At 39.8% G+C, this 14,173-nt stretch overlaps 1 protein-coding gene across 1 annotated transcript in view; it reads right to left on the bottom strand.

Annotated features, from left to right (window-relative positions):
• Positions 1-14,173, bottom strand: part of Kcnh5 (potassium voltage-gated channel subfamily H member 5) — a 300,264-nt gene that overhangs the window by 263,327 nt on the left and 22,764 nt on the right. The gene's annotated exons all lie outside the window — the stretch shown is intronic.

Here is a 14,173-nt window from a genome sequence, read left to right as displayed (position 1 = left end):
ATAGCAAAGCAGAGAGGCAGAGAGAGTGCTTCCTGGTTATAGATAGTTTCTATATGCACTACCATGCATGACCATGGTAATTTCAATTACCGTGATGTCTATTAAGCATGTTTCACATCAACGGAGACCTTCGTTATTATGGTATGTTGACTGCAACTGTGTGAAGTCAAACCACTGAAAGGCACCTATCCAGCCACACCCCCTTGTCAGCTGTTGTGCTTTCTCCAGTTTCAAACAGTCAAGAATAATCCAAAACTATTAAATGATAAATTCTAGAATATTCAATTCAAACATTGAAAATCATGTGTCATTCTAAACAGCATGATGGAAGTTCTTGCCACCCTGATTCATCTGTCACAACAATATGAACCCCATGCCCTACTCAAGATTTCAAACTCTATATGAGTCTATACTCTACATGCTACCAAGTCAGTCTCTAACTCACTGTCTCGGTTAGCAAATGAACCACTTTAATTTGGCAGTGTATTATAGCAACCATTATTTTACTAAATAATGGTCCCAAAATATAATAATGATGACTCTGGAAATTCAGATTTTTCCAAAGAGAAATCATATGATACTTCTTTAGTTGAAAAATAAAAATATAAATAAAAAAGATATATTTTAGAATAGTCGCATCTCAATACAAAGCATTATTATAATTGTTCTTTGTGATTATTATTATTGCTAAAGTCTTACTATTCCTAATTTATGAATGAAACATTATCATGAGTTCTATGTCTAGGAGAAAACAGGAATGCAGTTTTTGCACTATCACTATTTCCAGAATGCCCTGGGACCCTGGAACATATACCCCAAAAATTCCCAAAAAGAATTATCATGGATAATAGCTGCCTATATAGAGCCACAACCAATCACATCATGTCTTCAGGGCCTGTCGGTATCAGTAACTGCACTGGATACATAGTTCATGCAGATGGCGTATCACATAGCTGTGTTTCCCTTTCTCTCCTCATGTTACTTCCATGCAACATTTTAAAAATGGACAAGAGGAAGTAGAGACTAATGAACAAATACTAAATTCCATCAAAAAATTTGAAAGGTAATAATTGTGAGCAGTTGAAAGTAAGTAAAGTCAGAAGAGATCATAAGAATATTACTATGCCAGTTGAGAAATTTTACAGACTTTCAGAGGAATTTCCATCAACACAAACAAAGAAAAAAGGCTCATAAACAAGTGTGTCCCATAGAATTCCTAAGCTGGTGTCTGCGGCAGATTCACGTTTTAAATATGGCTAGAACATACAAAGTAAACATAGGATTAAGGAGTGAGCCTCTAGATGCCTAAAGGCTTTCTATTGTTAAAGGTAGAAGAAAGCCCACACAGCAAGATAGCTAGCTAATGGCAACAGAAGTGACTACAAAGAAAGGAAAACCTGGCAGAAGGGAAGAGTGGGCACTGTTCAAACAAGGTATTCACCAGAAAGAGTAGGAATGCAGTAAGAGCAGATGAAATGAAGGTACTGTGGGGCATGGGGACAGACAGTTGAGAAAAAAAGGGGACCAAAGCCTACTATCAACTGCCCCATTACCCAGGCCAAGATGAGTTTGATATTTGGAAGGTTCTACCACAATGAAAAGATACATAGGAAACCCCTTAACAGACAACACTGACACCCTGAATTTTTGCTGCTGGGCAACCTTGAAGCCTCACTGAGTCTTCAGGAAGGGCATCCTATTACACTGGTCGAGACAGATGACAAACTCTGGTCATGACCGCACACTCTCTCCTACCTAGATTGTTGCTGCACATTACCTACCTTCCCTGTACCCAACTTCCTGTGTAACTTCCACTCATGGTGCAAGGATGGCTTCACCATCACTGGAGACTTAACATATGCACTCTGTACTACACTCGAGTGCTGCCCCCTCTACCATGGGATCCATACCACGCATGCCTGGGGACTCTCTAGCCTGGGCTCACTGAACATGGTCCACAGAAATTAATACACAGCCTTCATACTTTGCTCCTGTCCTACATTACACTGATGTTGCCTGAGCTGACTAGGTAAGCACTCTTCCCCCCCTGCTCTGCGTACCATACCCTCCTTGGCTGCTAGAATAGCCCCATCTGACAGCCCTGCTTTATGATCCTGCATCCCATGAACTATACTCACAGCCACTGACTGCGATTAAAAAGTCAGTTGGAGACCATAACTGTAGTGGTCAACTTGAACCAAAGACAATACAGCCTACTAAACAGATCCTCTAAGACACAAAGTTTAAAAAAAAAAAAAAAACTTCAGATATGAAAATCACTCAGCAGTGGAAGCACATTCCCCTTCTCTAGTATGGAGGTCATCTAAGACTGAAAATTACCATGTCCTGAGCTACACCACTCCTGCTATGCACCCAGAGGACTCTAAACCCACCACTGAGATACTTGCCTATCCATTGTCATTACTGCACCATTCACAACAGAACTGATCCTCTAGAACTGAAATGTCAGCACGAGGAAACATGAAATATGAAAATGCAAGGTAACAGGATAAAGCTAAAAGAGTGCAATTGTTCTCAAACAAGACTCCAGGCAAAGGAAAATAGAAAAAAAATGCCTGAGCAGAAATTCAAAAGGAATGATTCCAAGGGCGATCAATGACATACAAGATAATTCAAATAATTTTCTGAAACGGAAAATCAATTAATGAAATGAATAAGAATTCATCAAAAGGAACCAAGTCTAAACCTTGGATGTGAATAATGAAAGAAGTCAAATAAAAGAGAGGAACAAGAGCCTCAACAACAAACTAGATCAAGCAGAAAAATGTCTGAACTTAAAGACAGAGCTTTTGGAGTACCACTGTTACACCAAAGAAATAAAAGAGAAAAACCATTAGAAGGAACAAAGAAAGTTTCTAAGACTTATGAGACATGTGTAAATGAATAAATGTTCAAATTATGAAGCTTCTAGGAGTTAAGGCAGGGGAGTAAAGAACAGAAAACCTATTCACATAACAAATGAGTGCCAGACCCATCCATTTTCCTGAATATACCATGATTTCATTTTTCTTTATGACTGAGTACGATCCCATCGAATATAAGTACCACATTTTCTTTACCCGTTCATCTATCAATAGACACAGAGGCTAGTTCCATTATTCAGCTATTGTGAGTGGTGCTGCAATGACCATGGGTGGGCGAGTATCTCAGTGGCAGGTTCAGAGTCCTCTGAGCGCATATCCAGGAGTGTGTAGCTCAAGAATATGGTGATTTTCAGTCTTAAATGACCTCCATATTAGAGATGGGGAATGTGGCTCAGTTGGTAGAGTGTGTCCCTAGAATGGATAAAGCCCTGAGTTTGCTCGCCCAGCACTGCATAAAACAGGACATGGTGGCACATATCTGAAATTCCAAAACCAAAAGGCAGAAATGGGAGGATCAGAAGTTTTAGGTCACCCTTGGTTGCATAGTGAGTTCAAAGCCATGTTAGACTACATGAAACCTTATCGGAAGAAAAACATAGAAAATGAACCTTCCAGAGTGACAAGGAAAAACTGATAAGTTCCTTAATCTTGGGGAGCTACAAACACAGAGGAGCCCAAGAAACCCTGAATAGATTTGACTCAAACACGTCCTCATCATTGCATTTCACAGCCGGACTTCCAAGTACTAAATCCATGAAAGCATTCACTCACATTTAAGATCACCATTATTAAATTTATGGAAGATTTCTCAGCAGGAAACTAATAGACTATAAGGGAATATGACACCATATTAAATGTTAGAAATCTAACATTAGATTTCTAATGATAGAAAGGAAAATTTGTTACTAGAAATGTTGTGAGAGATCAAAGGCAAGCTAAACAATGTACAAGACCAAAGTCCAAGGTAAAAATTAGGGAATCCATCACTGCTAAAGCAGCCTTAATGAGATGATGCTCAAGGGAAGCCTCACCTGAAAGTGAGAGAACAAAAGAACAATAGGTACCACTCTGAAAAGATGCAAAAGACGAAAACCCTCTAGAAGATCTTTTACATAAAAGATAAAAAGAATCGAATCTCACCCACAGGGAAAACAGCAGAGATAAAGCCCAGAGCCGAAGACTTCACTGTGGTCATTTGATACCAGAAAAGGAAGAAAATGACAAATAGTATTATACATAATGCTAATAACCTTGGATGCAAACACATCAGAAGCCCCAAAGAAAAACATAAATATTGCCTGAATGAACTAAAAAGCAGGATCCAACAATGTGCTGCTTACACGTGGGACTTACTGCTTCACCACTGAGGATACACAGACATGGGCGGCGATGAAACCTGTGAAAGTCACTCCACACCCAGCGAGCGACGATGGCTATACTTAGACACGCAGACCATAAATCAAAAAAGTAGAAAGTCACAGACAGGTGGTATCTATGTGCTAATAAAGGGAATCCACTCAATGGGAGATGTAAACATGTATCTCTAACTAATGCTAGAATAGCTCATAGAGCTATTACGTAGAGTGACCCTGTCTTAAAAAATAAAAATAAAGTACTCAATGTTCCAAAAAAATATAGTGTTATCTCTAAAGAAAGAAAGAGGTTACAGCACAGTGACAGCTGTGGATATCAACACGTCACTTCCGTCAATGGACCGATCATCCAGAGTTCTCATCAATATTCATCAAAGAAGTATCAGAAATTAACAATGAAATAGAACATATAAACTCAACATAAAAAGGCCACACACACGATGGTCTCAGAGAAAAATCACAGTGAGTAGGGAGGGAGACATTGAAACTGTTTCCTATAAGATCTGGATAACACGTGCAGCTCACGTAGTCTACATAGTATGGCACATTCTAGAGCAATTAGACAAAGGAAAGAAATATGATATCCAGACAAAAAGAAAGTTAGATTATCCTCTTTGGAAACCATAATTTAAAGACCCCATCAGAAGATTACCAGGTGTGACAGCCAAATTTGGTAATTTCAGGATACAATCCCAATATAGAACCATGAGTATGTTTATGCACTGTGATCAACTTGCTGAGAAAGGAGTCATAAAGCAAGCTCATTTGTAATAGCTGTTAAAAATATCAAATACCTGGGAGCAGAATAATCTCAGAGAATAAATGACCTCGACAATGGAAACTGCAAAAGGCTGATGAATAGCTGTTGGAAGATACACATGCTCAAATGGAAAGATCTTACATGTGTGTGTACTAAAACAATTAATTCTGCAACAATGTCCGTGGGACTCAACAAAATATAGAATCATCTTGGAGCTTCTATCACAAGTCTGTCATTCTCACAGACACAAAAATTTCCTCCAGTTCATAAGAAAGCACGCAATACCCCAAGAATTAAAAGCATCTTGAGAATTAAAAACAAAATCAAAAGTTGAAGCCAATTGCAATGAAAGGTTGTAAAAGACACTATGGAACAACAGTAGCCACAATCACACAGGCACTACATAAATTTTGACATGCAGACCAGGGGAGCAGAATAGAGACTTCAGAAATAAGTTCATATATCTATAGCTAATGTCTACACCCAAGGAAGCTAACACACACACACATACACACACACACACTTACACAATCATACAATCACTCACTCTCTGAGACATGTGTACACATGCTCACTCATGCACCCACACCAACACACACATACATACACACACACACACACACACACACACAAATACATTAGAGAGCATACACAATCATACCCAACAAACAAACCTGGGGAACCTGAATCTCCATACGCACAAGAACAAAACCTCATTTCTTCCTCTCAGCCTTTGCCAGAATCAACAGAACAGTATTAAAGCCCTAAGCCTGAAACCTGAAACTATGAAACAACCAGAAGACAGTGCAGAAACACCTGAAGACCTTAACACGGGCGACCGCCAGGGTGAGGCTCTATAAAGCAGAGGCCACGAGAGGAACGTATACATTCCTGTAAGCCAACAGTGATGAGCTACAGAATCTGAACCACTTTCATCTGACAAGGAATTATATTCAGAATACATACAGAATTTAAAATGCTCAACCAAAAATCGAATCCAATTGGAAATGAACAAATTACCTGAATTTGTTTTTCAAACAAGAACAAATGGTTCTACAGCTATGTGAAGATAAAATAAGAGTTCAATGCCACTAGCTATCAGAAATGCAAATACAACTATAAGGAGACATCCTTCTACTTTAATTGCAATTAATAAATAATATAATAAATATATAAATGATAAATAAATAAATTGTATATGTATATATGTGTGTGTGTAAATATATATATATATATATAAAACTTTCAGCTCAAGGTTGCCCAAATCATACTGTCAGATGGACAACACTACATTGCTCTGTGGACAGGGCATGCCTGCTTATTTTACTTGCAAGTGCTGACTTTTGTTGCAACTTTTCAAGCCCTGACTTGAGCGACCAAAAGGCAATGCAGTCAGCCAATAGTTAACAGAATTTAAAGGGACTCGCACATTAGAAGTGGCAATTATACTATATAACTGCTGCTCACACAGAATGCTAAGCTGAGCTTTAGGAATTACAACTGACCTCTGTTGTATTTCATTGGAAGGAAAATGGATTTGGTTTCACAGCAGTGACCCATCTCTCCTCTAGTACTGAGAGCCCATGATATACCAACAGATCCGTGCACTTAGACAGCCAACTGCAAAACCATACTTGTCAAGAGAGTCATCAGACCTCTCCTCTCTGATCAAAATGATAATAGTGATAATAGTTCAGGGGTGAAGATTAAAAGGATAATGCAATGGGATCATGAACTTTGATAAGTCATGTGATGGCTGGAACACACACAGGTCAGCTCTCCTTCCTTGCTTTCCCACATCCAAGGATTCATGTTTCCTGAAAGATGGAGTCACTGTAGCTTACAGGGAGACACACAGTTTTCTGTGACCTCCTCTCCTGTGAACCCATGAAATGGAAGTGAACCTCCTAGCCCAGCTTGCTAGGCTCCTGTATAAGATCTGAACTTGGAGATAAGGTTTGAAGTTTGAAGGGAGGGGATAATTTTTCTTCAAAACTAGCCCAGGCTTGACCAGGCTTGCCTAGGCATCTTCTTATCTTCCATTTACATCGGCCTAAGCACATCTTTGAGAAATGTGGCTCTGGCTCCTAGCAGAAGTTCTTTATTCTTGCACTCTGTCTTCTCTTCTGAAAGTCTCATAAACAGTCCTTGTTATATTTAACAACCAAGATAGCTGTAAGGTTGATAGACTTCCGACACAGAAAAGAACCTTGTAACTCCAAAAATAAACAAATAACTTAATCATGAGCTTCATCAATCCATCTTGCTTTTCTGTTGACCAGCAGTGGTCCCTAGATGGATGCATCACAAAAGTATAGTCGCTACTCAAAGGGTGACATGTGCAGACCAATTCACATTCCAGCAAATGATTCACCAAAGAACCAATACAGAGTGAGTTATGCTGTGGCTAAGCACAGGGTTCAGCTTGGGAATGGTTGCAACTGCAGAGTCGGTCTGGAACATAAACTGAGATGTGTAGTCAAAGAAGAAGAAAAGAAAGGCACTAAGAAAGAGCTAAGGGGGGATCTGAAAAGTCAAACAAAGCCATCATCTCTGGAATCTGAAAGAAGTGGTTTAAAAAGAATTCGAAGGCATTGCTTTATACAGTAGATCCTAACAAAAAGGTTTTTACAACCCATTTATTTAGGCAGGGTTGTAAATGTTAGATCCATGGCAGGTAATTAAGGGAAATCAGAATAGTACCAGGTACCCTAAATTTAGGAGTTTGATGGAGCTTAGGTGCCTCTTCCCTCCTACAGTTTTCCTCAGTGGCCCTGTGGGAAGCAGAGATATCCGCCAAATGGAAGCCACTGACTTCCATGTATTATGTCTGCTGCACTCTTGTGTGGATAAAACAGCTGGTGGAAGCTCATAGTGTACTTCTTAACATTTCTGCTTTGCTGTCCAATTTGATGACTTGGGTAAGGACAGGGAATGGCTTTCCAATGGATGGCAGTAGTTTTGAAAGCATCTGTCTGCTCTTCAAAACCCCCTGACTAAACTATGCAATTGCTATCCCATCCCACTATCCCAGAAACAAAAGCAGAACAGATTTCTCCAAAGTTTCAGGTTAATGGGAAAGCAAGGCTGTAGTGGTCTCCACCTAAGCCCTGACAACAGGTTTTGAATGCCAGAACTTCTTCTCCTGAAACCTATCATCCTTCGAACAACCAATACTTTTTGTGTCTACCAACCTATAGCAAACAATCCAACTCTTAGAAATTCGATTACTAAATTATAAAACAAAATAAATTGGAAATTACTTAGAATCCTGATGTCATAGAATTTTCTTTTTATTTTCCTGTGAGGAAAGTAAAAATAGAGTACTGTGTGTTAGGGCACAGAAAGGAAGCAGAAAAAAGAAGTCTCAGCTAAGTCTGGGGACTGTGAAGCTAGAAGGGCTCTCTGGAAAGTAATGTGAGGGGTCCTTTACAGAATTTTCATATTATACTGCCTCCCTCCATATACTTTATGGCTCAGAGACAAATTATTTCTCTCTCAAAGTGGTGAAGTATATATGGTTGCTGGTCTCCAATTATTTTGACACGTAAAGTATGGGAAGTTGAATGTCATGGGTAGAATGGACAACTGAAAGTAAGGCTGTGACAGTCACTCAACGGCAGTCAATCCCGATGAAGTGGAACGTGACATAGAAGCTTAAAGAGGTCTCTAACTCAGAATGGTGGAGGAAGACACTCAGAATCATCAATGGTGCTTCATAGTGTGATGCTGGAGGTCTTAGGAATGGACATACAGAAAGCAACTCCAGCTCAAGAACCAAATGAGTGGGGAGGGCACTCGGAGGAAAACATGCGCATTCAAGGTAAGTGGAGAAAGATGAACACGAGGGGGAGATGAAAGAAAACCTTTGAAAAACTAAAGATGCAGAAATGGTGGTTCTGTGACAAGCTGAGAACTGTTTAATTTTATTCAGTCCAGTGCAGGAGAAGTTGGGCAAAAGATGGAAAAACTTAAAAAGGCAAAAGAAACCAATCTCGGTCTCTTGATATTGGAAAAACACAATTTGACATTTTTAAAGGAGTTTTTCTATAGAGCAATTTACATTTGAATGTTTTAAAATTATGATGGGCCACTATTTTTCTCATCATCACCCTAATCCTACTCACTTCAATTCAAATAGTCAAATAATACATGCCACATATATCATATACTACTGCTTTTCTCTGCTACATAGCGTTGTAGCTGAGACTCACAAATCTGTGAGTCACTGATTTATTATTTTCATACATTTGAATAAAAAGAGTCATTAAAATCAGTAAAAACATGTTTAGATCCTACATATTGTACTGTTTTTGCTGATGGTCTCAAGACATGACAAATTGCATCTTTGGAAGGAAATTATTTCATCTTCCTTTCCAGATCTAGTGATACTCTTTTATTATTAATCCTTTTCTTGCATTGAACAGAGAGGAGATGGAAAGAAGAGTAACAGAATACATGTGACCTGAAAGCATGAGGGAGGACTGTCTGAGGAAGAGGATCAGTGAGGAGGAGCTGGGGAGGTGAGGGAGGACAATGGGAGAGGAAGATAAAGATAATCGGCCCAACTTGAGAACCATCCTATAGGCAATCACCAAGGAGTCTAGCATGTTTGTTCTCCTCCCAGCAGCTGACTCAGACAGATGCAGACATCCACAGGGAAACAGTGAATGGAGCTTGGGGACTCTTATGGAAGAATAGGGGGAAGGATCACGGGTTCCAAAGGGGAGAGGGACTCCACAGGAAGACCAACAGAGTCAACTAACCTGGACTCTTGGGGCTCTCAGAGATTGAACCAACAACCAAAGAACATGCATGGGCTGGACCTAGGCCTCACCACACGTATGTAGCAAATGTGCATCTTGGTCTTCATGCGGGTCCCAAATAACTGGAGAGGGGGCTTTGTGAAAAGCTGTTGGCTGTTCATGGGATATGTTCTTCTAGCTGGGCTGCCTTGTCTGGCCTCAGTGGAAGGGGATGTGCCTAGCCTTCCAGAGACTTGATGTGCCAGGGTTGGGGAGATATCCAGGGAGGCCCATATGTTCATAGGAGAAGAGGAAAGGGGATAGGAGAAGGATTGTGCAAGGATGTGAGTGGGAGGAGGGCAGTGAGGGGCATATGAAGTGAATAAGTAAAATAATGAATGGATGAAGATAGACAGACAGACATATAGATATAGATAGATAGATAGATAGATAAAAAGTACAGTGAAAGTACAGTATTTGTAAAATTGCCATAATTAATCCCATTCCTTTGTATGCTAGCTTTAAAGATTAGCAAAAAGAATCCAAAAATCAGTAAAATTGTTTGATTTCTTTTCAAAGCCCTTTGCTGTGCGAAGTGACTGATCACCACATTCAATTCCATGATTCTGGAATCACTGTTGATAATGTAGTGACCTTGAAAACCCACCTTATGTTCCTAAATCAGGGTGTAATTTTCTTCTCCCCTTCCTCTGTCTCCTTGCATCTCATGTCCAAAAAAATTTATAAATTACTCAAGAAATAGGGAGCGAAATCTGCATGTTTTGAAAAATTAGACTCACAGCACAGTTTAATACGTGTATGGGTTGGTTAGTTGTGGGGTTCTTTCCTGTCCTGAAATTTGTTATTTGCTTTCTTCACTGTTGCGTCTCCACATATGTGGTTTAGGAAGTTAGGGCGTTGTGATAATAGTTTTAAACAAATTTCCTACAACTCAGTATTCTGATTATTTCTCAGTCTTCACCCTTGTAAATAACAGTGCAGTCAACACAAAATGGGTCAAGTGTTTGTTTGTCTGTTATTTAAAAAGGAAAGAGAACATTTAAAGTGGAATAGTATTTACACAGTGAAAGCTCCCAATGAAAGCTGTCAGGGCTGGGGTATCGCCTGGACATTCATCAGCCACTCTGTATGGGCCCTAAAAGGCTTCAGTTTTTAGATAAGCAAAACACTGTTCATATTTAGTGTACAAGTGCAAAAAGGCTGTTTATTCAAAATGCAGCCATTTCTGAAAGTGTGTCTCTCAGAGTTGTGGGAGACTTGAGGGAAGACATCGTCACTTTGTCTCACAATGGAAAAGTCCGAATCATCCCAAATTTCTTGGAACGCTTTAACACTTGGGTGACATGCCATAAATAAAAGCCTGCTTTGTGGGAGCATGGGAGACCTATGTTAGAGTTTACTGCAAAGGAAAACAATAGCCTTTAACAAAGACAGATAAATAAGCACTCTTGTATTCTGTAAATAGTGCATTCAAAAGTGAGTGTGGGCTGGTGAGACAACTCAGCGAGGAAGGTCAAGTGCTGCTAAGCCTGACTATCAGAGTTCAATTCCTGGAGCTTACATGGTGGAAGGAGGAATCCAACGTGGACATGTTGTACATCATCATCCATAATCATGCCATGACACATGGCATATACACCCAAAATAAGCAGATAGAAGGATACACAGACAGGTAGATAGATAGATAGATAGATAGATAGATAGATAGATAGATAGATAGATAGATAGATAGATAGATGATAGATGGACAGATGAACAGATAGGCAGAGGCAGGCAAACAGAATGAATGAATGAATGATGGATGGATGGATGGATGGATGGATGGATGGATGGATGGATAGTTGGATGGATGGATGAAACAAAACAAATTAAATTTTTTTAAAGTAAATGATAGAATCCCTATTTTCAAGGTACTTTTCCTGATACTCATAATATGAAGGAAAAAGTAAATTTTTAGAACAACAAAAAATGTATAAATACAATGCACAAACATTTTTAATCCTTTGCCTATAGGAAAAAAACCTACATTTACCAAATAAAGCATCATGGGATACAACAAGCATATGGGATACAAGAAGGAAGGCAAATTTTAAGAGATATCCAGAGAGCACTGGCCATGGTAGTGCACACCTTTAATTTTAGCACTGAAGAGGCAGAGGCAAGTAAATCCTTGAGTTCAAGGACATTTTGATCTACAGAGTAAGTTCCAGTGCAGCCAGGGCTACATAGGGAAACTCTCTATAAAAAACTGCAGGTGGGGAAGGAGTCCATGGGGAAAACAGAGATTCAGACAGCAATAGCCAATCTTCTCAAAAACAATTTAAGCAATAGGAATAACCGCCCCACCCCCCAGTGAGAGTTGGCGATTTGATTTAGTGAGTAAGAAAACTAAGGACCTCAGTTCAAATCCCCAACTCCCATGTAAGTGCTAGGTATGGGTGCCCCATTGTCGAAGGACAGAGATAAGCAGAGTCCAGGAGCTCATTGGCCAGGTAGGCTAACTGAAACAGTAAGCTTCTAGGTCAGAGAGAGAGAGAGACAGAGACAGAGACAGAGAGACAGAGAGAGAGAGACAGAGACAGAGAGAGAGACAGAGAGACAGAGAGAGACAGAGACAGAAGTCAAGAGAGAAAGAGAGGGAGGGAATATTAATGGGTGAATTTATTCACTAAGCATTAACGAGGGAGGGAGGGAGGGAGGGAGGGAGGGAGGGAGGGAGGGAGGGAGGGAGGGAGGGAGAGGTAAAGAGCAATAGAGGAAGACACAGGATGCTCTCCCCTGGCCTCCACATGCATGAGCACAGCCACTTACATCTACATGTATGTATACATATCACACACATGCAGGCACTGGCACACACACAAACCTATACACACTTTACACACACATACATGTACATACATAATGCATGCACACACAAATATAGCAAATTCATTTAAAACCAATGCAATGTTGCAAACAAAGATGCACACAGGAGCTATCTGGAATCAGATAAAGGACAAACATATCTTGCTTAGGGGATCATAGATCTTATTAGATGAAAAATAGCATCTGGCGCAAAAGCAAGATCTCAACCATCCAAGAAGAGATGGGGAAGTATCTATGTTCTGTTGGGCTCATTATAGTGCCTGGCCCACCATGATAAGGTTGACCAGAAAATTTTCCCTTTTCCTAACTTATATTCTCCTGAAAACACATGGAAACAATGTCACATAATACAAATATGCCACCTCTCACAGCACTGAACACACCCTTGTGGGGGATTTTGCTTTTATTTTTTGCTTTTTGTATTAAAATACTAAATACTCAAAGATCAAATGTCTACCCATGTTGAAAAGTTATCAGTTCTGCCAAAGGTGTGGTCCATCCTATGCCACAGTTTTCATTATCCCCATTCATTCTTCTACTTCATTCTTTGGAGTGCAGACAAAATGTAGAGATAACCTCAATAGAGAAAAATGAGGGTGCCTGGTGGAGGAGGGGGTGAGGAAGTGTGAACAGATTGTTTCTCAAGCCTTGATAAATGTTAAAATCATCTAAGCTTCTGGCTTAACTTGCCAACTACTGGCCCTGCATACCCATTTTGACTAGCTACAACAGTTCAGTCTACTTAAGAGTGTTAGAATCTGTTTTGCAAAGGTTATTTAAGTTTTTCTGTGTGTAGTGTCAGATTTAGACTTCATGAAGATGTAAATCATTCACATATATAGCTCGTACATGTGTGATCACACACACACACTGCATCTCAGTATAAGTGGGTAGAGACCAGAAACTTCTCTGGGCAAGTAGCTTAACACAGCACCCTCTATGTTTTCTCAGAATTTGAACCAGAAAGAAAAGTCCAGATCCTTTACAGTTCCAAAATAATTTGACTCCAACACTTAGTTAAGTGAGAAACTTAAAGAAAATCTAAAGTGGTGGCAGGGGATGGGGGTGGGGTCCCATCTGTCCTTACCGAAATATGATGGAAAAGTTTTAGATTCTAAAGTAGTTCCTTACACACAGGTTTCTTTGTTTGTTTGCTTGCTTGCTTGTCTTCGGATCCCTTTTTATCATAATTCTTCATAAACTTGTAGATATGGCCTATTTTTAAAGTTGTCATAACTAATAAAATATCAAATTCTGCTTTAGATAACACAATAGACACAGCTGGGTTGACTATATCACCACTATAAAGGCATGGGATTGGCTCTGGGGAATTGATCAGCTTCATTTTTGTGCCTTTACATCCTTGTAAGCTGTGTTCCACTTGGCTGGGTCAGGTTTTCCATTTTGTTAGAGACGATTTTAATTGCTGCAGAGGTGTCAGTGTCATCAGTAGCTCCCTAATACTGACAGCTCATCCGATCACTCAGGATCTGTGCGCAACCCGCTGGCTCATTGTTGGTG

This window comes from Apodemus sylvaticus, chromosome 6 (genome assembly GCF_947179515.1).
Source record: "Apodemus sylvaticus chromosome 6, mApoSyl1.1, whole genome shotgun sequence".
NCBI lineage: Eukaryota > Metazoa > Chordata > Mammalia > Rodentia > Muridae > Apodemus > Apodemus sylvaticus.
Note: the sequence above shows the minus strand (reverse complement) of the source record. Positions and strands in the feature narration are given on the sequence as shown.